General features: G+C 37.8%; 1 pseudogene; it reads left to right on the forward strand.

Moving 5' to 3' along the window:
* Positions 1-5260: 5260 nt before the first annotated feature.
* On the forward strand, positions 5261-23903 carry LOC143621187 (transcription factor LAF1 pseudogene; annotated as a pseudogene).
* Positions 23904-25088: the final 1185 nt, after the last annotated feature.

Raw genomic sequence — 25088 nt, forward strand, 5'->3', positions numbered from 1 at the left:
CATTTCCTCGTTTGGAAAAGTATTATAGCTAAAGTGGGGCAAGCTAGTTTAATTATCATTCATCGGTGGAGGTACCGCTGAATAATCATATCCTAGTCCCGCTTTAACTTTAGTACTTCTCTGGGCTCCAATAAGATCATCCAATTTCTCAGATGATGCTTCAAATCTTTCAACTTTCTTTTCTTTTTCCTTTTTGTCAGAAGCAACAAGTTTCAAATTCTCAATTTCCTCTTTTAGTTCAGAAATTATATTTTTATTATAGATAACATCTTGCTCCTTTATAAAAATCTTAAGTTTAAGATTTGTCACATCATCATGGTGAGTTTTAATCTTATCAACGTAGATCTTGTCAGCTTTTACCTATTCAACATTTAACTGACGAAGTTTTGCATTTTCTTTCAAAACTTCGGCTTGATGATATCTATAGTATGTGACTTTGTTGATGCATACTTGAGAACAAAGATTGTGATTTACCTCATCGCAAGGTGATGTGTCGGGAATAATAGGACATGCATGACTGCTTTCACCTGTAGCACTTGTCCCAAGTTTACTATTTGTCCCAACTTTATTTTCTTTGGACTGATTGTTTATTTGGAGCTTATCCTCCATTATTTCAAAAGACTTGATGGTAGAAGCCAACTCTGAGAGTGTCATGGTATACAGGTTTGTGGTTCTTTTGATGGTAACCACATTGATGTTCCATGTGTAAGGTAGTGAATTCAACAACTTCATGTTGATCTTAAACAAACCATTGATGATACCGGCACTACTTATTTTGGTGACGAGTGACTCAAATCTGTTGATGAGAGAGGAAACCGATTCTCCTTTAATATGTGTAAACATGTCGAATTCTCCTTTTAACATTGTCTTTCGGCTTCCTCCCATATCCAGATTTCCTTCATGTTTAGGATCATAAGACATTTTTTTTAATTAATAACTCGAATGGAATGAGTTGGATTTTTTTTTTACTTCGACTCGACCGACTCGACTTGAAAACGATTTGACTTGAAAAACCCAACTCGACTCGACTCGACTCGAAACTTAACTCGACGCGAAGCTCGACTCGGAAACGATTCGACTCGAAAAACCCGACTCGAAACTTTACTTGGAAAAGCTCGCCTCGACTCGAATGGATTTTTTTTGAGTCGACTAGAATGTGTGGAATTTGACTCTAGTTAACTAGAGTGAAATTTGGCTCTAACGGACTAGAGAGGAATTTGGCTCTAGTGGATTAGAGTGGAATTTGGCTCTAATTGACTAGATCCAAATTTGGCTCTACTTGACTAGAGTGGAATTTGACTAGATCCAAATTTGGCTCTACTTGACTAGATCCAAAATAAAACCACGACCCAGTGGAATTTTACTTTGCACCAACAACAGTACACCAAACACTCAAATACCAAACACCACACCAAATCTCAAAAATTTCACAAACTTTCCACAACCAAAAACCAAAGAAACCGTGAGTTTCTTTCGTGAACCCGCAACCTACTTTTTCACATAAAACAACCTCAAATCCAACAAAAACTAAGATCAAAATCCAAAAAGTTTGACCCGAAAACCACAAAAAGTTGAGCCGAAAGCTCTGATACCACTTGTAGGACCTCTAGAATGGATCTAACAACTTTGCTCGGATCAATCCATGTTGTTGGTTAGCGGAAATCACCAACGACACTCGGATCTTGGATCTTAATTTGTTTGGTTTATTTGCTTGAAGGTAGGAGAAGAAGAGAAGAGAGAAAGAAACTTTTATTTACTGGAAGTTTTGTGAATGAGTTGTAATAAGTTATGGTGAAATGTGTTAAGTGGCCTTTATATAGGGTCTCCATTTCTCCAAAGTTTACATTTTAACCGTACTAAATAAACGTATCGAGTACGTAATACATCGACTAAAAGCTAACTAGAATGACATACACAATCCTAATAACAATATAGAATATTGGCCCTACAATTATAAATAGGTTTGATAGCATTTTATTTCTGTTACCTATAATACTATTATTTTGATAAAAAAATTTATTAAGTTTCGAATTTTGTTTTTGTTATTTATTATTATAATTATTTTTGGTCGTTTTTGTCATTCTATTCTAGGAATGATATACAAGAATGGATGACTGGTGTATGGTGTCTGAAGAGTTGAGCCTGACCTAAGGTCGAGTCCTTTACCTATCCAAAGGGTTTGATGCAGTGTATATGCAGGCTTGCCCGTGGTGTTCCCGTTTTGTGTACCATTTGATTAAGGTATTATAATTAGATCAAATGTGGGTTAATAAACATCTTGCGTTCTTGATCGTATTCTTTAACTGAGTGTTCCGTTGATTGTTCAATTTCTTCAAATTGTATAACATCATTTTTGTTAGTTTTATTGTTTTTCTTGTGTTATCTTCAAAATTTTTAAGACTAACTTGTTTCCACTTTTAAGTTTTGAATTTTTTGCCGATGAGCTAGTGGTGGAGTACGTGATAATGAAGAGACTTGGTGTTTCATGTGACCTAGGTTCGATTCCTGCCCACAGCATTAGTTTCAGAGGCACCAGGATGATGATGGAAGATTAGGCGATTAGGTGGCTTTCACTAGTTGGATCCTTAAACTGAACGGGTTTTATCTCACCGCACTGTCGTGCCTTCGGGCGAGTGTTCACGTGCTACGCGGTGAATTTAGCCAGTAGCCCATTTGAAGGATTCGTTTGCCGTTAAAAAAAAAGTTTTGAATTCTTTAGTTTAAGTTAAAGATTTATTGATAAATAAATGACACGTTTTGATCTGAGTCCATTTGACCAGAACTCGTTTTGATCCAAAATTCATTTCGTTCATAACTCATATTGACCTGAACATGTTCTCACTGTTTACTGAACCCGCTCGTCCAGGCCAATTTCACATGCTTAATTCTAAGATACTAGCTTTAATTTGTATTAGTAAAGTTTATTACGATGCTTGTTGAGATAATTCGGTCAAGGATCTAATTAATTGTGTCGCAGAAATTAGTCGGTCGATAATCTATATTTAATAGCCACATGAAACTTCACTTGAAATAAATTATTGTGTAACTAAACTTATTAAAAATTCTAATCACTCTATATTAAATTGCCACGTGAATGATCTTCAATGAAAACTAATTCTTTTCGAGACCTTGAACTTAACTTTCTTTAAAAGGAACTTATATTTTTATTTTAATTATGTTTCAGAAATATTGTATTAAATTTATTAAAAGTTTTTCCAAAGTTCCGTAATTTTAATCAAATGTTAGAACGTTGTAAAATCTTTTATACATCTTAAGTTTAAAAATATGTCATTAAATAATAGCTCAGTCAGTTCTCTGTTGCTACGAAATGAATAATAAATAATATATGTTTTCAAGAACCCTTTTTTAACTGTCATAATGACATTTTCTTCCATTATACACAAAAACACAATAAATTGTATTTAAACAATTATGTGATTAGCTATAAACGTGTAACAAAATATTGACCTTGTCGTTAACACCACACCATATCAGGCCAACAACCATCTTGTTGTAATCTTCAAAATCTGAAATGAAAGCTCCTTTAATGATTGTTTCTTACTCATTTGTTGAGCCACGTGTTCAAGTGCTATTGACCACCACCCATGTTGTCTTGCATCCGTTGTTCATAGCAAAGAACTTGAACCACAATCTGCACAGGAATCTGCAGATCACCTTGGGCGAAAACTTTTGACAATCCATCAAACTGCAAGCATTTTTCTGTCCATATCACTTAACATTGAATGTGTCGTGCATGCGCCTGTAATATCATCACCAAATATTTTTAGATTTTAGTTTGATGAAATTACATTAATACATACCAAAAGTTACACTTCTCATCACATATACCACATATAAGAAAAATCTCCGAACGATTAATTAATATCCATACAAATCCGATATAAATCATATAAAGTTTATGTATTACCCGGGGTCCACGAAGTATTCCATGTGTTGCTCGCCATGTACCCTTTTGGCGTCATGGCTTCCCCCTCTCCCATGACCTCACTGATTGCTTTTATTGAATGGGTTCCCTGTCAAATGGGGTTTTAAAAAATACAGTTAACATACACATACCAAAACATATATAAGTGCTAAAACTAGCTAGCTGTTTTTGTAGGTTAGAATGGGAAGGCATTGTTATGTGCAAGGGGTGATATGAAAATGTTTATTCAAATGTCGTGTTGTTAAAGATGTTGGATAGCATTATGGTTATAATGAATAATTATATATGCAAGTTCATTTCATGGCATAAGTTTAATCACCATACTTCTCCATTATGGTTATAAATAAACTCATGGTTGTTGTTTCCAACCTAACTAACGACCACACCAACATCATTAACTTCTCCAAAATTATAATAAGTAAACAAACAACAGAATGCTGACTCACCTTCACATTGAGGGCACAGATGACCAAACATTTCAACTTCTAATACTTGTTGTAGGCTCATGTTCATACTTTCCTCCCAGTTTTGAATCTCTTCCTGCATTTAGATGGGAAACTATCAAAAAGCTAGCTAACACAAGAGAATAAGAAATAAATTAACAAATTTCAGAGAGGACAGTGATGATACATGTAGTAGAGCTATATAAAGTAAAACTAAAAATAAAAGGCGCACCCTAATTCTCAAGTCTTTATCACCCATAGCCCTGTAAATCATCATCATCAACAGCAAATTTCCAATATGACAACACAAAATTAACCAAAAATATAATTACATGAAAGCGAAGAAATTACTCACCTCTTTAAGCTTGCCAATGAAATTTCTCCTTGGTTCTTCACCTAATATTTAGGTCCATCCATTATTAAAAGTGGTGATGATGAGCAGTAATCGAACACCAAAACTCCAAATCTTCGTATGGGAACCGGAAGAAAGTCTCGGTTGGTGAAGTGATATAATCGTATCGTCTGCCTTTTGTCCCTTTCAAATAAATAGGAGGTCAGGCAGTTATCAGGAGAAGAAAATGGAGATGTACGTGGGAGAATAAAATGGATGCTAGAAACCGCTGCTAACTTCTGCTTCTAGAAACTTTTTAAATACTTTAAAGGGTTTAGATTTGTTCTCAGCTTGATCCTACGGTGCATATTCATCTAAATAGCAGTTTTGTTTACCGGGAACAATATAATATATAATTATGTTATTTTAGCACGTTGCTAAGACGAATAAATAATATATGGTACAAATATCCCCTTTAAATACCCAGTCATTCAGAGACTCTCATGCATCAAATCATAAAACTTTTGATATTTCTATAAAATGAGGTGCAAGCAACCAGAAAAGCGAATGATCAAGCACAATAAGGGATTATGGTCACCCGATGAGGACCGAAAGCTAGCATGTTATGTCATGAACCATGGCCATTTATGCTGTAGTTCTGTCCCCATCAATGCAGGTAATTAACTTCATGCATGATGTGAATTATATTAATTCATCTAAAATTTAACTAAATTAAACGTGTTTACTAATCGCATTACCTTCTTTTAGGTTTGAAAAGGGACGGAAAGAGTTGTAGGTTAAGATGGATTAACTATCTTAGAACAGGATTAAAGCACGGGCCATTTTCAGCACAAGAAGAAGAAACCATTTTGACACTTCATGGATTGTTGGGCAACAAGTAATCGACCACATTATGCATTTTATTTTTATTTCCTTTGATCATTTTAGATCTCACCCAAAGCAAAAAAAACACGAAAATATATTTATTACATGAATCATGGGCGAGGGTTTACGGATTCCCATCATGTTCTCACGCATCAAGGGGTACAGTATCACGACGGGCGAGGAGTCAACCTTAGACATAGCCCCCGAAAATGATGGATTTACACGTGAGATCCTCTACTGTTCAAAAATTAAATAAATAAAACCATTACATCATAGTCCCTTTTATAGAGAATTGCAACTCTAAACTGAAATTGATCGCTATTTAGAGAAATTTAAAGCATAAATAATGTTAGGTCCCTTTTTTGTTTATATTAGTCTTTTGTATTGATGATTATGCAATGAGCCATTTTGTTTACTTTGTGTATTTTAGACCCAAGAGAAAAAGTGTAAAGAAGCCCATTGGGCATTTGATGTATACTACTTCTAATGCATGCTTTCCTATAAATAGGAAGCATGCCATGAGAAGAAGTGATTTTTGGAGGAGTTGTTGGTATTAAAAAGAGAAAAACCTTTTGTTATAACTCTCTTCTTTTCTCTCTTGGCTCTCTCTATTTTTTTCTCTTAAACCACCCGAAAATAATATCTCAAGATCCGAGACCGCCTAGGTGACTTAGTGTGATTTCCGCTAGCACTAAGCTCGGTTGATCCAAGAATATTGTTAGATCCACCCACGTTGGGACCTACAATTGGTATCAGAGCTTCAGCTCACTAGTTGAGGTTTTTGGATCACAACCTTGGGTTTTGATCTTGAGAACAAGAAACCAAGTGTTCTTGCAAGAAAAGTTCACAAACACCACAAAAACAAGAAAAATACAAAAAGAATCGACAAAATCTTCATAAAAATGTCTTAGAAGGTGTTCTTGGTAAAGATAGCTTGTGTTCGAAGTTCTAGATCCAAAAGTTTTTGTTATAAAAGTGTTAAAGTTAGTGTTTACGGGTTTGAAAAAGTGTCGAAATTGACAAGTGAAAATTTTCGCTTCTCATGGCATGAAAATCAGTGTACCAACCTTTGACATAGTACTGACAGGTTAGGTGAAACAGATCCCAAGGAAGATTGCTTCTGGAAGCTTAAGAGTTTTTCGCTTTTCATAGGAGCAATTTCGCTTCGCTTGAACAATTTCGCTTCGCTTGAAATTCGCTTCGCTTGGAACTTTTTCGCTTCGCATAGAACTTTTTCGCTTCGCATTACTGTTTATCAGAAGTTTTTCGCTTCGCCTGGAGCAACTTTTTCGCTTCGCTTAGATATATTTTTTTGCTTCGCTTAGCTTCATTTTTTCGCTTCGCTTGAAAAGGTGTTTCGCGCGAAAACTTACCTGTGTTGACTTTTTAAGCTGTTTAAAGTGTGCTAAGTGTTTGAGACTTCTGAAATCATGACAAGCACGGATTCTGAACCGTTGAAGGGGTATTTGTTGTTGGAAAACCAAGTGGGAACACCTACAAAGCCACCAAAGTATATGACCTTGGACGATAACTTTGCAGACTTCAAATGGAGATTCATGAACTATATCTCATTGACTGAGACTGATTTGATGAGATGTTTTGAACAAGGCCCTCATGTTCCCATGACTCACACTGATGCTGGGGAACAACTTAAAGCTCCATAAAACTATGATCAAACAGACAGGGACCTTTTAGCACAAGACAAGAAAGCCTATCTCATTTTGACTGTTTGCCTTTCAAATGAGATCACTGAAACTCTTCGTGAACACATAAGTGCCAAGGGTCTGTGGGAAGCACTTGTTGAGAAAGTTGAAGGCAATGCTGAAATTAGGGAAAACAAGAAAGCCCTATTAAAGGAAGAGTTCAATATGTTTAATCATCGTCAAGGTGAAGCTGTTTTGGAGTTGGTAAAGAAATTGAGAAGTTGATGGTGAGAATTAGGGCTGCATGTGTCAACATTGCAAATGCTGAGGTCAACCACAAGTTGATGAATTCATTGCCATAAAGCTGGAGTACCAATACTGTCACAATCAAGAGAACTGCCAATCTAAATATGATGTCAAACACTGACTTGATATCCACTATCAAGTCATCTGAAATGGATGAGCAGATGAGAATGAACAATCATCTAAATTCTCTGAATCAAGCTGGAGTGAGTACTGCTTCCTCAATGCTAACTGCTTTTATGAGCAAGACTCAACAGAATGTGTATCTCGTGACCACTCCTAAGTACTCCCCAAGTGTGCCTTCACAACCAACTCCTTTCATCTCAACCAGTAATCCATCAGACTCTTCAAGTACAACTTCATTTAAAAAGGCAGTCGACAGTGCGGTTGCCCAAGCATTAAAAGCTCAAGGGATTTCGTCATCTTCAAAACCTCAACCAAGCAAACCTTCAAGTTTCTGTGAAGCACTACCCATGTTGAATGACTCCAACATCGCAATAGTTCATGCTTTTCTGTCAAGCCATGAAGAGTTGATGCAAGAAAATCTATTGCCACCACAGTTTGAGGCTAGGGATTTGAGAGATATCAATCAGAAGGATCTTGAGAAGATGGATATCAAGTACCAGATGGCAATGGCGGTGCAAAGAGCTACCAACTTCATGAAGACGCACGGGAAGGATAGCTTCAATGATTCAGACAGGAAAAGGATCGAGTTTGATAAGTCAAAGCTGCGTTGCTACAACTGTGGTGAGATGGGTCACTTTTCAAGAGAATGCACGAATCCGTCAAAACCTGCCAATGATATTCGTGTGACTGAGGTGACAGAGGAGGAGAACAGCAAGGCTACAGGAAAAAGGCATGAGGTGCAAAAGCCAAGCAGCTCATCTCAAAGAATCGGAAGTCATCCACACAAGGGTCACTCAAGCTCAAACTCAAAGGCCCTTGTCTCCCAATCGGAGGTCCAAGTTGGTGTGGATTGGGATGATCAATTCCAAGAGCTGCAGAATCCTCTCAACATGGCTGACATGGCTTTCACAAACAATGAAACTTCTTCATCTGCTGCTACAAGTTTTGATGCGTCACCATCTGATGAGGTAAAAAGAAATCTTTGCTCTCAAGCTTGCGTAAATAAAGTTACATATTATAGATGTCTTCAGGACGAAGTTTTGAAAGAAAACGCAAAACTTCGTCAACTAAATGCTGAATATGTAAAGGCTGACAAGATATATGTTGAAAAGATTAAAACACATCACGATGATGTTGCAAACCTTAAACTTAAAATCTTTCAAGGAGAGCACAATGTCATCTATTAAAAGGACATTGTAAATAAATTAAAAGATGAAATTGAAAATTTAAAACTTAAAGTTTCTGAGAAAAAGGAAGAAGAAAAACAAGTTGAAAGATTTGAAGCATCATCTGAACAATTTGATGATCTTATTGGAGCTCAGAGAAGTACTAAAGTTAAATCTGGGCTAGGTTATGATTATTCAGCAGTGCCCCCACCAATGAGTGACAATTACACTTGCCTACCCCATTTTAGCTATAATACTTCTCCTGATGAAGAGATGGCTTATGGTATAGGTAAACTATCAAAACCAGTGAAATTTGTTTTTGCTACCTCTCCATCAGAAGCTCAAATTTCATCATCTGATAAGTCTAACGTCAATGTGTCTTGTGTAGCAGGTGATGTAAGTGGTGATTGTGGGAAGGTTAACCAGGGTTGTAAACCAAAGGGAGAGTTAGAACCCCGTTTTGAATCCTGTGTGGGTCTAACAAAATCAATTAACAATCCTGTTTGTAACAAAGTGTGTGAATCAATGATAGGAAGTTTAATGTCTAGATCAAAGGATGTATTTTGTGAATCATCAAGTGATGACAGTTGTATATATGTTTGCAATGAAAGTGATTGTTCCTCTTCTGATTTAGAATGTGAAACTGTATTTGATGAAACCATTGAAGTCAAGGTTAATGAACAGACTAGTCAAAGCTGCTCATCAACTGATAATAAAATTGAGAACTTAATAAAAGAGAAAATTAGCTTTGAAAATGAAAAACCAAGCACTTCATGTAAATATATGCCACCCAAGAAAACATCAATTTCTCACAATACAAATTATAACAATAGTTCTCAATATTATGATCAATTTGATCGTGCCTTTTATTACTCTCGACAGAAACCTAGGCAATCAAATTATTTTGCAACTCATCATTCAAATGCGTGCAATTATCAGTCAGATAGAGGTCACCAACATGTTAACCAAATTACATCACCTCATCCCACATATCTCAGTGAGCAAGATGTCTATAAATGCAACCAAAGAAAATGTTGCTTCATTTGTGGAAATCCGTCTCATCTTGCAAGACATTGCAAGAACTGGCACAAACAACAAAGAGACTTCAATAGTAAGTTTGGTCAGACATTTCCTAGGTATAATGCTCAAACCAAGAAAATGCCTAACCAAACTTACACTTCAGCCAGTGAGACAAATTTAAGATCCAAAAGAACCAAAAAACCCAAGAAACCATTTTGGCTAACCCAAAGAGAAAGAAAGAGGTTAGCAAAGGGGTCTGAGGCTGAAAAGCCCAAGAACCTTTCAAAGGTTTTCATCATGGCTGATCAAAAGGATTTTGTGGTTAAGCAAAAACAAAAGCGAAGACAATCCAGAAAACCTTCCCAAAATCGAGGAAACCATAATTCAAGTTCCTCGAGGGACTGTTCTTCAGATTCTGATTCACCAAAGGATTATATTTTCAGAAATCATAAAATTAAACTTGGTGATTTTGTGTTTAACTTTCCCGAGACAAGAGTGTCTCGGGAAACCCTCCACTAACTGGTTCTTCGTGTGTATAGGGTCAGCCTGGACGGCCTGTCAACAGCCTTTGGTACTTGGACAGTGGCTGCACCCGACACATGACAGGAGACGAATCGCTGTTGTTCGACATCAAACCATTCAACGGTGGTCACGTTTCTTTTGTCGGTGACATTGGAGGAGAAATAACGAAACAAGGGAAGGTCTCGAATGGTACTTTGACATTCGATGAAGTCAATCTGGTGGAACAGCTGAACCACAACCTGCTCAGCGTCTCTCAGATCTGTGATAAGAAATTCTCAACCCTTTTTACTGAAAATGAGTGTCTCATTCTGAAACCAGGTTTTAAAGTCCTTGAGGAGTGGATTATGATGCGTACTCCGAGGCACAACGATGCCTACATTCTGGACATGAGAAGCAATTACTCCATACAGTCTGCTTCTTGTTTAATGTCCAAGGCCTCTGAGGATGATTCATCTTTATGGCATCGACGCTTGGGTCACGTCAACTTTAAGAACTTAAATAAGTTGGTTAAAGGTGACCATGTGAGGGGTTTACCAGTAAAATCTTTCCACTGTGCTGAAAAATGTTTATCTTGCTCTAAATGCAAACAGCATAAACTCCCACAAAGACCCAAATCTATAAATTCAGTAAATTCCACTCTTCAGTTGTTGCACATGGATCTTTTCAGTCCAATTCAACCAATGGCAATAGGTCGAAAAGCCTATTGTCTGGTTATTACTGATGACTTTTCACGTTTCAGTTGGATATTTCTATTAGGGCACAAGGACGAGACGTCGCAGTTTTTGCTAAGGTTTATTGTGTTGGTTGAGAATCAAACTGATAAGAAGGTGAAGTGTATTAGAAGCGATAACGGCACAGATTTTTGCAACAAGGTGGTGAATGAATTCTGTCACAACAAGGGAATCATTCATCACTCAGCGCACCTTACACTCCCGAACAAAATGGGGTGGCTGAAAGAAGAAATCGTACTTTGGTGGAGGCCGCCAGAACAATGCTCTCATATTCCAAACTACCATTGATTTTCTGGGGTGAAGCTATCAACGCTGCTTGCTTTACCCAGAATCGTGTGCTTCTGAACAAAAGATTGAGCAAGACTCCGTATGAAGTCTTTTATGGAACTAAGCCAAGGGTTAACTGTGACATTTGTCAATTTCGGGTTATTTTATACTTGTATTCTTAATGTAAACCCGACCCGTTTTGTATCCCAAACCTTTCGATATTATCAAAATGATGAATTGTATGTTAAATATTTGTTTTACAGTTGTTGGATAAAAAAAACACCCTTTTCAGTTCTTAAAATTCCCCGAAAACGCTCAAAACGAACTCCATTGACTAAAACTACCAAAATGGAGACTTGAATGACCCATTTGTAGTGTGTGCTTTCTTGGGTCTATAACCAACCCATTTTCATGAAACACCCTTTATGAAAGACCCATTCAACTTACCCTATATATACACACCCATCTTCTTCATTTGTGCTTGCTCATTTCTTCATTTCTCTCTCAAATTCTTGAATTCTAAGGTTGTTCTTCATAAGCTAATCTTTCACTTTAACTAACTTCTCAATACTTAAAGCTTGATGTTACAACATATATATAATATACACTCCTTGTTTACCTTCGGTCTTTCATTTCTCCGGTCTCGGCCGGTTGAAATGTCGGGCTAGTAAGGCAAGGTTACATGGAGGACTTTGAAGTCCTTGTTTATATATTTAACAAATCTAACCATATAACTTGTTATACTTGCTTAAATTCTACATATTTTAGTTTATTTTTCATATTTGTCAAGTTCCATGGTATTGGGTATGTGGTGACTAGCCTCGGTTTCATCCCGAGTTGAGAACCGAACTAAAAACCGAACTTTTGTTTAAAAGCATTATTGTTAACTTTTTGAATGTAAAACTTGAATATTATTATTTATAAGTTATTTTACAAGTTCCATGGTAATTGGGTATGTGGTAACCATCCTCGGTCTTATTCCGAGTCAAGGACCGAACCAAAAACCGAACTTTTGTTTAAAAGCTTTATTGTTAACTTTTCGAATGTAAAACTTGAGTATTATTATTTATAAGTTATTTTACAAGTTCCATGGTAATTGGGTATGTGGTAACCATCCTCGGTCTTATTCCGAGTCAAGGACCGAACCAAAAACCGAACTAAACCGAGTTCACTCGCTTAAGACACACAAGTGTGTTTTTAGCCACCAAAACTCATATTTTTCTTCAAAATTATATTTTAAATCGATTTTAGTTAATTTCTAAACATACTTGGCATGTCGGTAACCAACTTGATCTTATAACAAGTTCGAATCGATAAGGTCGTATACTCGCTTAACGAACGTTAAGGTTCTTCACAATAGAACTACATACTTGGTTAAGTCTATTTTGATTTTATTGAGTTATCTCATAACATTTATTATTTTGGGAAGTTAACTGTGAGCTTGGTCAATTATCAAGTCTCGAACCGACAAACCCGAACACTCGTTTAAACCTCGTTTTGGTATTCTTATAACCAAGGGTTTTGCAATATCGCATTTTAACCCACATTATTACTTAACATAGGTTGAGTAAAAAAAGAAAAAAACTAATGAATAGAATACCGAGACCCGGTTTCGAGTAAACTTATTTTATAAAACTCGTTTCTTTAATTTCTCAAATATTTACATTTTAAATCCTAAACTTTATTTATCTACTTTATTTGTCATGTATTTTATTTTAAACCCTTCCAAGACTACCTACTAACACAAGACCCGTTTAATATAGGTCTTGCTCGTTAAACCGATCTCTCCGATTATTCACGACACTATCTTTCAAGTTACTTGTTAATGTGAGTACTTTTTCATCCCCCGTTTTCCATCTTTCGTTTTGGGGGTGGCATTGCATACTTGTTCAAATTCAAATGATTTATACTTGAGTCTTAAACCACAACACGTATTGTATATGTTTACTTAAATAAATGCTCGATTTGGTGTTATATGCTTTACATGATTATGTGCAAATTCTTGAATGCTAAGGCGGGTAGCCTCTTGAATGCTAAGGCGGGTAGCCTCATCAAAATATGATCATACGTTAGTTCCGAGTATATATGGTATCCCCATATAGAAAGGTGTCATCAATGTATTCTTATTGACGATTCCATTATTGTCGTCAATGTATTCTTATTGACGGTTCGTCAATGTATTCTTATTGACGGTTTTATTATCTAAATTGTTGCTATTATTTATTGTTTTCATATACTAGTTGTGGATTTCATACTATATACTTATTGTCCAAAACTATGAAAATTGCTCACCAACCTTCGTGTTGACAAACTCTATTTTATGCAATGTTACAGGTTTGATGTTAGCTTGATTGCATTACTTGAAGAAACTTATTATCTTGGCTTTAGGATATTAGAAAATAAAAGAACAAGTTATTTGTTTATCTATCTATTTGGCATTTTATATGAACAATTGTTGTGTTATTTATGATGTTATGGATTTAAATGAGTTGTTTAAATATTGTAACTTTATAGTGTCATTGTGCAATGAGCAATCATGTCGCGCCTCGACGTTTCCGCCTTCATTGGTCGGGGTGTGACATTAACTACTTTAGAACGTTTGGATGCCCCTGCACCTTGCTTCAAACAAATGTTGCCATAACCTCCAAGTTTGCTGAAATGGCGGATGAGTGCTACTTTGTTGGTTATTCTGCTGATAAAAGTGCTTATCGTGTATACAACACGAAATCAAGAGTGATCTTGGAGTCCTTCAACATTGATTGGCAGGAGTTAAACCCTACTGATGCACACAATGGTCCGGACTGGATTTTTGATTATGAAGGATTGTTCAAGTAGTTTCGTGGAATGTACATGACACCAGCCGCACCAATGGTTTCCCCTGTTGTTTCTCAAACTGTTCAACCCGCGGATGATCAGTCTATCCTGATGCATGCTGTTTTGAAAGATCTTGGACATGTTGACATAGCTGCTGCTGCACCTATACTGAATGTACAACCAATGTCTAACCAACAAGCCCTGGTTAGTGATGAGCAGCCCTTTGCCGACACCACTGAAATGCCAGTTGTTGAAGACACGACTGATTCAGATTCTGATTCATATATGTCAGCCGACAACAATCAAAATGTTCAAGTTGATCAAGCATAGCCCCCCCTACAGAACCAAGTGTGGTGGAATCTGTCCCCACACCTCCCTCAGAAGAAGACAATCAAGGTCCTGCAATGGAGGTTGATGTGTCAAGTGTGCAGGTTGAACCAAGTCCGAATGAAACTTCTGATAACACCAACACAACTTCTGTTCCAGCTGTTGCTGTCCCATTCTATGACAACCTATGGGAAGGTCCCATTGCTCCAGAACATTTGGTTGAACCGCAAGAAGATGAAACTGATCCGCAACCAAGTGCCTCTATCCCTGCGACCACTGTCTTCCATCCCATAGAGAGCCTGACAATTCAACTCAAGGCAACTCCATTCGAGCATGTCAAGAAAATTCCACAGCTACCAATTCATCGTCGACATTCAACTGAGAACATCATCGGAGATCCGTCTGCTGGCATCCAAACACGCAGTACTTCCGGTAACATTAACAGATGTCTTTTTGCTTGTTTTATTTCACAGGTGGAGCCCAAGGACTACAAAGTCGCACTGAAAGACAACTCCTGGGTAGAGGCTATACAAGAAGAGCTGTTACAGTTTAAGAAGCTAAATGTTTAGAGGCTAGTAAAGAAACCAGAAAATAAAAGGCCGATCGGAACGAAATGGGTGTTCCGAAATAAAAAGGATGCAAGGGGGTGATCATCAGAAATAAAGCTCGGCTTGTTGTACAAGGTTTTTGGCAACGTGAAGGTCTTGATTACGATGAAGTCTATGCACCGATGGCCAGACTAGAAGCAATTCGCATCTTTCTGGTATACGCCTCGTACATGAACTTCAAAGTGTATCAAATGGACGTGAAAACTGCTTTCTTGTACGGGAAAGTAAAAGAAGAGATCTATGTCAGTCAACCTCCAGGTTTTGAGGATCCAACTCATCTTGATCATGTTTACCGTCTTGACAAAGCACTATATGGTCTTCACCAAGCACCTCGTGCATGGTATGCCACACTGGCTGATCAATTAGTGAAGAATGGTTACAAGAGAGGAATCGTCGATCAAACTCTCTTTGTCAAGAAGGTCAACAGTGATTTGATTTTGGTACAAGTTTATGTCGATGACATTATCTTCGGGTCCACGATTGAGAATTTTTGCAAGGAGTTCTCTGAGGTTATGCGACAGCGATTTGAGATGAGTTCCTTAGGGGAGATGACTTTCTTCCTGGGCTTACAAGTTGAGCAAAAGAAGGACGGGACTTTGATTCACCAAGAAAAGTACGTTCAAGACATTGTTTAGAAATTTGGTTTCAAGGACTCATCATCTTTCATGACACCAATCGCAACGCGACCTGTTCTAGCTTCTGATCCATCAGGAAAACCAGTTGATCAACACCTTTACAGGTCAATGATTGGTTCCTTGATGTATCTCATTGCAAACAGACCGGACATCATGTTCCCTGTTTATCAGTGTGCCGGATATCAGTCTGACCCGAGAGAATCCCACGTTTGGGTCTTTGGTATCCAAAGGAATCTCCCTTGGAACTTCATGCTTACACCAACATTGATTATGGGGGATGCAACTTGGACAGAAAGTCTGCATCTGGTGGATGTCAATTCCTGGGAGATCGGTTAATCTCATGGCAGTGCAAGAAACAAGTCACCGTGTCCACCTCCACAGCAGAAGCCGAGTACATTGCTGCATCTAGCTGCTGCTCTCAAGTGATATGGATCCAGCATCAGCTGCTGGATTACGGTTTGAATTTCTATGGATCAACGATCAAATGTGATAATGAGGCGGCCGTTTCAATTGTTAAAAACCCAGTCCAGCACTCAAAGACTAAGCACGTTGACATCCGAATACACTTTATTCGTGATTGTTATGATCGTAAGCTTGTCGATATAAAAATGGTCCATACTGACTATAACTTTGCAGATCACTTTACTAAAGCTTTTAGTCGTGCTCGATTTTTGTTTCTCGTTGAGTCATTGGGCATGATTTCTTTTGAGTAAATCTTATTTTTAGTCTTAAAATTGTAATTTTTTTTCAAATATGTCACAATTTTAGAGGGAGAAAATTGAGTTAAGTTTAACTCACCAAAAAGATTTTCAGTGTGCTTTCAAGGAAAACCAAAACGAGTCATTTGACTTAACAAAAATATTTTACTCCTATTAAAGAAAAATTTCAAAAATTCAAAAAGTATTATCCCGCTTAGAGTGAGCTCCTTTGTAGAGGGAGTCATATATTTAAAATTTTCAATTAAGAATTGATCCAACCACGTGGAAAGTGATGGTACATTGGTTTGTAATGATTCTAGCGTGTTAAAAGAGTAGAACAAAAGGCTACAAGGTCATTCATAGATGTGTAGGTAGGCTTGACAAACAAGTAAGTGTCAGATGATATAAACCTAAATTCCTGCCGGTACTAGTGGATATACGATTATGAAGCGGTTGCATGATTCTGTAAAGTCAAATTCATGAAGGCAGAAATGTAATTATACATGTCATACCCAAGCCTCTCTTTACCTGATCACAGTTGTCTTATGAAAGTCAGGGTCAATTTTAATTTTCATTGAGTCAAGAATAGAGTCAAGTAAAAAGTCAAGAAAAGCAAGAAAAAGAGTCAAAAAAGAGTCAATCTTAGGAATTTTAACTTCTGCTTTATTTCTTCATTTATTTTCGACTCAAACCTTGGACTTTCTACGTTTGTAGTCATACAAGATCTGATTGTTAAGGCCCTGAGTCTTCTGCATTGTTTTATTTTATTTCTTTTGTTCAAGCCTTGAACTTTCTCTGTGCAATAATATGGTATTATCCGACCTGATTGTTATGGCCTGAACTTCTGCTTTATTTTAATCTTTCTAGATCGAGTCAAGTGTGCAAAGCACAAAGTGTCATGTGTACAGTGTACAATAAGTCAAGTTTGTTAATAAGAGTACTATGATCAACTAAGAAAGGTTTAAGTCAAGTTGAGGTGATATGTTAACACAAAGTAGGCCCGAGATATCAGTAATATGTCTGATTAAGTGGGAACCACATAAGCACCGTGCCTAATTGTACTTCAAATGTATCATTTTGGCATCAAAACACTTGTCAAGTTAAAAAGGAGGACAATATCTACAGTCAATGATGAACTTGTGTCACAATAACTTCAAAATGGAAACGCGATCTAGGGCTTTGCAAATCAATATGATTCCATGTCGTGATCGTTCTTTGTAAATTAACTAAAGAAAAAAACTATGTAAATTAATTCAATATTATTGTTTTTAACTTTAAAATGTTTTAAATTTTCTTTATTTTAAGTTTATTTTGTTTTGTTTTCTAAAATATTAAGTATCTGCATAGTTTAATATTTTTATTTTATTTTTAATTTTATTTTTGCTTTTATTTTAGTGTCTTCTTTTATTGTGTTTTGTTTTGACAAAAGAGATCGATCGTGCAAACGTTAACGCTTACGGACCAACAAAAGAAAATTTTTCAAAACAAACAATTGCTCGGATTCGATGGGTAAATGTTTTTCAGGGATTGAAAATGCAAATTATTTTAAAGACCGAGGACTAAGAGTGTATTTTCGGTGAATACTAGCGATGTTTTGACCTTATCGCGAGATAGGCTGACCCTATATGTAAGGGAAACCTAAAATATCTTTCACTATTCACCAAACACTTTTATCTTTTACTCTCTCTTCTCTCTCATCTTCAAACATTCAAACCCTAAATTCTCTTCAATTCTTCATTGATCCTCCTCATTATTCTCCACTATGCCGTTGAATCCAGATTATCCACCTTCGGTATAAAAACATAAACGCTACCGTTCACTCTTTCATCTTTATTTCTGGGTTCTCGTGTATCAAGACGGCGGTTCTTATGAACCGTCGGCTAGATCTAGGACTGATAACATATTTTGTGATGTTCTTATGGTCGCAATTTGTTATAAGAACATTAGATTTATGATTATCATCATCGTTTGTTAGTTATAGTTTTAATTTGTAAAGTTTGTAAATTTAGGGGTAACTGTTGTGTTCAAGGGTTCAATTGACAAGGCAAACCAAAGGGTTTTTGGTTCAAACTTTCCAGAAACCCAATTCGGGGCTAGGCGACTTCAATGGATGGAAAAGGAAACAAAAATTGACAAGTGGGATTTTTTCGCATAATAGGTTTTCACTTCGCATACCCATGCGAAGCGAAAGGGCATTCTGTTTCGCTTCGCATACCCATGCGAAGCGATTTTGTTTCGCTTCGCATGCCCATGCAAAGCGAAATGATTTCTATTTCGCTTCGTATGCCTATGTGAAGCGAAATGATTTCTGTTTCGCTTCGCATGCTCATGCGAAGCGAAACTATTCCCCATGCGAGATTTTTCATGTGAAAAACTCACACTTGGTGAATTTTGAAAAATTTAACAACGTCAGTTACTGGTCTGTTTTGAAAATTTGAACTGTTTGGACACTTGGACTGTTTTGGAATTAAAAATTGTGTATATTGGACTAAGTAACCTATATAATATACAAAATTAATTAACTACTACCAATTAATTAAATTATGTAATATGTATATACTTAAAGCTTTTATATATATGTATAACTTATTTGCTTTGCTTGTTTTAATTTTTATGATGATTCTCATGATCTTATGATTTGATTTCAGGGTCACAATTTGTTTTGTGCTCTCGAGTTACCAAAGGCCAAGAAGGATAAAGTTTTCACGTCTATGGTCAAGGGGCTCAAGCAATCACCCCTTGCACACGCCATATCTGCTGACCCAACCATTTACTACAAGTGGGTCTTGGACTTCTGGGCGTTTGCCAAGGTTGCCGATGATTCTCTATCGTTTACAACAACAGTTGCAAGAAAGGAATTGACTATTACTGAAGATGACATTAGAAGGGTGTTAAAGATTGATGACCAGCCCGATTACAAGTTTGAAAAGGGTGATAGAAAGAAGCTGATTGAATTTGTTGCTCAGATGGGATACGACACCGAGTGGAAAAGCCTTGAAAAGAAGCATCTCCCACCATACTGGAGATTTCTCTTCCACATAGTGATTCATTGCTTTGCTGATATATGTGGAGGGCTTGATAGCATGAGTGTGGACAGGGTCCGGATCATTGTATGCTTTAACTGCTCAAAAGAAGTTCAATTATTCTCGAAGAATATACCTGTGCATGTTGGGGAATATTAGGAGTGGAGCCACATGGATTTTGTATCCGAGATTCGTACAGATGCTCCTGGATGATTTGATCCCATATGTTCCAAGGCCGGGATCAAAGAAAGAAAAAGACAAGAAATCTCATCCTGAGCCATATCATGTACATGAGATCAAGTTGACGATCTTTGGTGTGTTGCTTAGCACCAAAGGAAGAGGGCATCAGTATCAAGGACCAAGGCCGGGTCCTAAATTTGGATTGTTTGAGGAAACAGAGCCTGCTAGGGATGAGGCATCTGATGATATTGAAGAGGAAGATGAGCCAGAGTTCGGGGCAGAACAAGATTCCAGTGATGAGCAGGCCGAGGATCGAACAAAGGCCAAGCACGACTTAAAGAGGAAAGAGGCTAAAAAAGGCAAAGTTATAGAACTTGAGGAAGAATAAGAAGACCAGCCGCCCCTGAAGCGTTTGAGGAAGCTTGGGGACTCCCAGAAGTTAACCAAGTTTCTTGTCAAGATTCCCTCACAAGACAAACCATCCGACCAACTCAAAATCACCAAAGAAGCCCTAGCCCAAGCCCTTAAAGCTCTAGACGTAACAAAAATCCAAATTCCTACCTACAAGAAGCCTAAGACTAGGAAGAAAACCAAAGCCAAGAAAACCAAAACCCTACTCCACGACTCACCAAAATCCTCACCCGAACCATCACCAACAGACCAACCCATATCAACATTCCTACCACAAATACCATCCTCACCTTCCTCACCACCACAACAACCAACCCAGACTGAACCAGAACCTTCCCAAGTCACAACACCACCCACACAACCAATCACCGAACCCACAACCTCCTCGATATTCACATCATCTGTCTTCAGTTCACCTATCCAAACAACTAGCCTATGGAGCAAAACAGTCATAACTTTTCCAACCCAATCCACAACACTACCTACCAAACAACCAACACCACCCACCACTACAACTTCACCAATCCTTGCCCAATCCATTACCCTACCTCTACAAACGGCCCAACCACCCACAATGTCCATCACACCACCATCCACAATCATCTCACCCAAACCCATCGTCCGAGGGAAGTCTTCGACACCTCCGGTTTTCGCCGATCCTATCCTCGATTAGATTGTCGCCCTGGAGGAGTCCAACGCTAAAAGGGCTGAGAGAGAAATTGTGCTCCTCAAATTCATCAAAGACATGAAACAAAAGGCACTTGAGGATGAAAAAGAGAAGGCAGATTTAAGGGAAAGGATAAGGGTGCTGAATCCATAATTATTAACCAACACCTTCCACACCTGAATCCAGAATCTTCAAGTACTGATGAACCGAGAAGCCTCTGAAAACGCTAATTTAAGAGCAGATCATTCAAGGCTCGGAGATCGATTGGCTACACTTGAAAGAGACCTACATAGCGCAAGTGCCCTCAGAACAAGTGTAAATAAGAAGATTGAGGATGCCACTAGAAAATGGGATGTTGAACATGAGGCCACAAACTCCAGAGTTACAGCCTTAGAGAATCAGCTCGCTTCAACTGCTTCCCTTGATACACTCAGAGCCGAAATGGAGGATGTTCAAAAGAAACTAAAAAAGCAAGATCGTCTGAATGAGCTTCAAGTCAAGACGAATGAAGAAATGGTGGGTAAATACCAAGCGGCCTCAGACCTAATGGGAATTCATGAAGATGATCTTCATGGTCTGGAGGATAGGCTTGATGTAGTTTTCGGAAGTTGGAGAAGGTCTGGTGTGACTTCTCAAGTTGGTGGTTCACGGCCTACCGCAGGTCCATCTGTGGCCTTGCGAGGAGTTCAGGTCGAGGCTTCTGAAGGTGAGGCGACTGTTGGTCGGATAGTACAACAGGGCGGCCAATCCAGTGGTATTGGTGGTGGAAGTGAAGGTGGAATAAAAGGTGAGAAAGAGGATGATAATGATGAAGGTGATGATAGTGATGACGAAGATGATGATGGTGAAGATGATGATAATGATGATGACAACGTGCATGATAGCTTTGATGACGATAATGATGATGAAGGTGGAGCCGGTGGAGACGGAGGGGCCGGGGCAGCAGGAGGTGGTGGTGGAGATAACACTCAATCACCTCCACCAGCTCAACATGACGTTCAAGACCCTGCTTCTCACGACTCGGCCGGCAAAGTTAGGGAACATGATTCTCAAATTACTGACATGTATAAAGATTTGTTTCCTGAGGACTTTGCAGGTATCATGGACGAGTTCATCGAGGTTGGATTGAACTTGGAGCAGCTTATTACAACGAGCACGGAGGAGGCAGTAGAAGATGACTACATCAATTACTCACCTAATCCAGACACTCCTCCTGCTCAAGTTCAGACTACAGAGACTCCTGCTGCTGATCCCGTCTCCAATCCAACTGATGACTTGACACAGGAACCACTAAAGAGGAAGAGAAAGAATCACATTGTATCAAGTCTTGCATGCGCCCGCGATCTCATCTATCCTTACCACGATGATTCGCTGATTGTATACGCAAAGTATAATAAGGAGAACGCGTGTTGGGCGATTAGGCGATATAGTGGTGATCTGATTTATCTCAACCACCATGAGCTAAAGTCATTGCCAGAGCTTGACATTAACTATCTTCGAAAAGCTCTAGGCCATGGTGCGATTGAAAGTACGTTGGATAATTGGATTCCAGATTATCTTCATCGTTAGTCGAAGGTCGACTACAAAGATTTTGAGCCAAATAAGGCTCGGAAGTACAAGAACCCAAGGGAGATAGACCCAGCCACCGGAGAGCCACGAACAATGTGGAGGTACAGGGCACCAAAGAATTGTCACATCATCTACCATGGAGAGCCCTTAATTCCCAACATCCTTCGAGACTTCATGGGCTGGGAATTTGACAACACGACAGGGGAGGCCGTCGTACGCTGCAAAGATCTGCCTGAGATTCGCGTATTTGACGAGCACGAGCTAATGGGGATGCATATAGAAGATATCAAGAAGCTCTACAATTCACCGCTAGGAACTGTCGAGGACATCGGTCGTCAAAACACAGACCGGATAGTGGAAGCCTTCAACAAATTTGTTAGAAGAGTTGTTGAACTTCCACTACCCGAGGACGGCTGGCTGGATTACGACACCGACGGGTTCCAATACTAAAGACTAGAGGGAGATTGTTAGGTCCCTTTTTTGTTTATATTAGTCTTTTGTATTGATGATTATGTAATGGGCCATTTTGTTTACTTTGTGTATTTTAGGCCCAAGAGAAAAGGTGTAAAGAAGCCCATTGGGCATTTGATGATACTACTTCTAATGCATGCTTTCCTATAAATAGGAAACATGTCATGAGAGGAAGAAGTGATTTTTTGGAGGAGTTGTTGATATTAAAAAGAGAAAAACCTTTTGTTATAACTCTCTTCTTTTCTCTCTTGGCTCTCTCTCTCTTTTTCTCTTAAACCACCCAAAAATAATATCTCAAGATCCGAGACCGCGTAGGTGGCTTAGTGTGATTTCCGCTAGCACTAAGCTCGGTTGATCCAAGAATATTGTTAGATCCACTCACATTGGGACCTACAAATAAACTTGTAAGTTTAGGCAATCAATGATTTACGTGTTTTTAACATAAAAGGAGTTATTGAAAAAAAAGCATGGAATTATTGCATGTTGCAAAAATGGGGGTTGGGATCTGATTATCGAAATCAAAAGCCAAAATTATGGAATTCAGGCTGAAAATTTGGGGTTCGTAACTCAACCCGCAACCAAGTTATGCCCTTATATTTTGGGCTCTTTTTTCTGTCATGTTTTCTCCGTTTATCATGTCTAAGTATGAGTTAGCTAACTCTCGGTTCAACTGCATATCAAGTTTCACTTGCTTTTATTTCTATTAAACTTTTACTCATCAGGTGGTCTTGGATATCACGACATTTGCCTGGAAGGACAGATAACGACATAAAAAACTACTGGTATTCACCTCAAGAAGAAAGTATATAAATCAAAACATTTTCAAGATCATCTTAAACTTGATGATTACACACCCTCAAACACGGCAAGTAAAGAACCATCTTCACCATGCCTAAATACATCCAGCTTTACCAACAGTTCATCTCCTGACATGGTTCAGTTAGTCCCACCAGTTTCCAGTGTCAGCAACTTATCAAAACTTTTATTTGCCGACTGGATTAGCCTATACGAGTTCCAACAGGATTTCGGCTTGTCAAGCGATGATCTACTTAGCCATGGTTCAAACTATCAATTAGGCACCATGAGCATGAATGGAAGCATAATAATGGATCAATAGATGGCAGCAAGAATATTCTAGATTGTCTAGACATGGGTTCAAATGAAAAGTTGCTTCACACTCATGTGACAATTGATCAAATTCTTGAATTTAATGATGTTGATTTCAACATAGATACTTTTATCTATATGTAAGGTTTAACTCATTAAGAAAGAGTGAATGAAATACATATCCAATTAATTAAAGTGGATGATTATCACATAAATGAATAAATAATCTTTATATGTACATAGAATATTATTGTGATTGGTGTATAAAAATAAATGCAACGAAGATTATTGTGATTGGGGTCCATTCCCCAGCAATAAATTGTGAAATATGTATAAAGTTATCAGCTATTTTCGATCCCTAGCAAAAATACTATCTTTTTGACGCTTAAAAGAGTAACAAAACTGGCCGAACATGCTGTTAACCGCTTACCAGTGACAAATGTGCCTGAAGGGGTAATACGCTCCAACCAACTATCTAGCATCGGTTCAAAGAACGCACCTAAGAAACCGGATAAATGGTAGATGTAGTGGAAGTACATTATGTGACATTCGTCAATTTCGGGTCTTGTTTGTATTCGTTTTTGTATTTGTTTATTATGTAAACCAACCCGATTTGTAAACCGAAGCTTATGTTATAATCAAAATGATGGATTTATGTTACAATATTGTTTCACACTTGTTGGGTCTTGAAAACATCATATTTTTATTTTTATTTATTTATTTATTTATTATTTATTTTTTTGTTGTTTTGTGTTTTTGTCTTGATCCATTTTGCATGAAAACTCTTGTGTCTCACACCCATATTTGACCACCAACATTACCCTATGTATACACCACCTTTCCTCTTCATTTTCCCTTGCTACAACTCCAAAAAAAAAAAAAACTCTCTCAAACATCAAAGATTCAAGGTTATCTTCTTAAGTGTTCTTGAAGGATTTTGGTCTTTCATCTTAATTAGTTTATGTAGCCTTATTAATACTTGTTTATGGTTGTGCAACATATATATAATATACACCCCTTGTTTACCTTTGGTAGTTACTTCTCCGATTCCGGTCGGTGAGGTTTCGGACCTCATAAGGCAAGGCTTCATGGAGGACTTCGTGTCCTTGATATATATACATCTATATAACTTGTTCATACATGTTAATTTTGCTTATTTTAGTTTGTTGGTCATGTTTACAAGTTCCATGGTTAT

This window comes from Bidens hawaiensis, unplaced genomic scaffold (genome assembly GCF_021521415.1).
Source record: "Bidens hawaiensis isolate Kalapana, Puna unplaced genomic scaffold, B.hawaiensis_p1.1 tig00000055_1, whole genome shotgun sequence".
NCBI lineage: Eukaryota > Viridiplantae > Streptophyta > Magnoliopsida > Asterales > Asteraceae > Bidens > Bidens hawaiensis.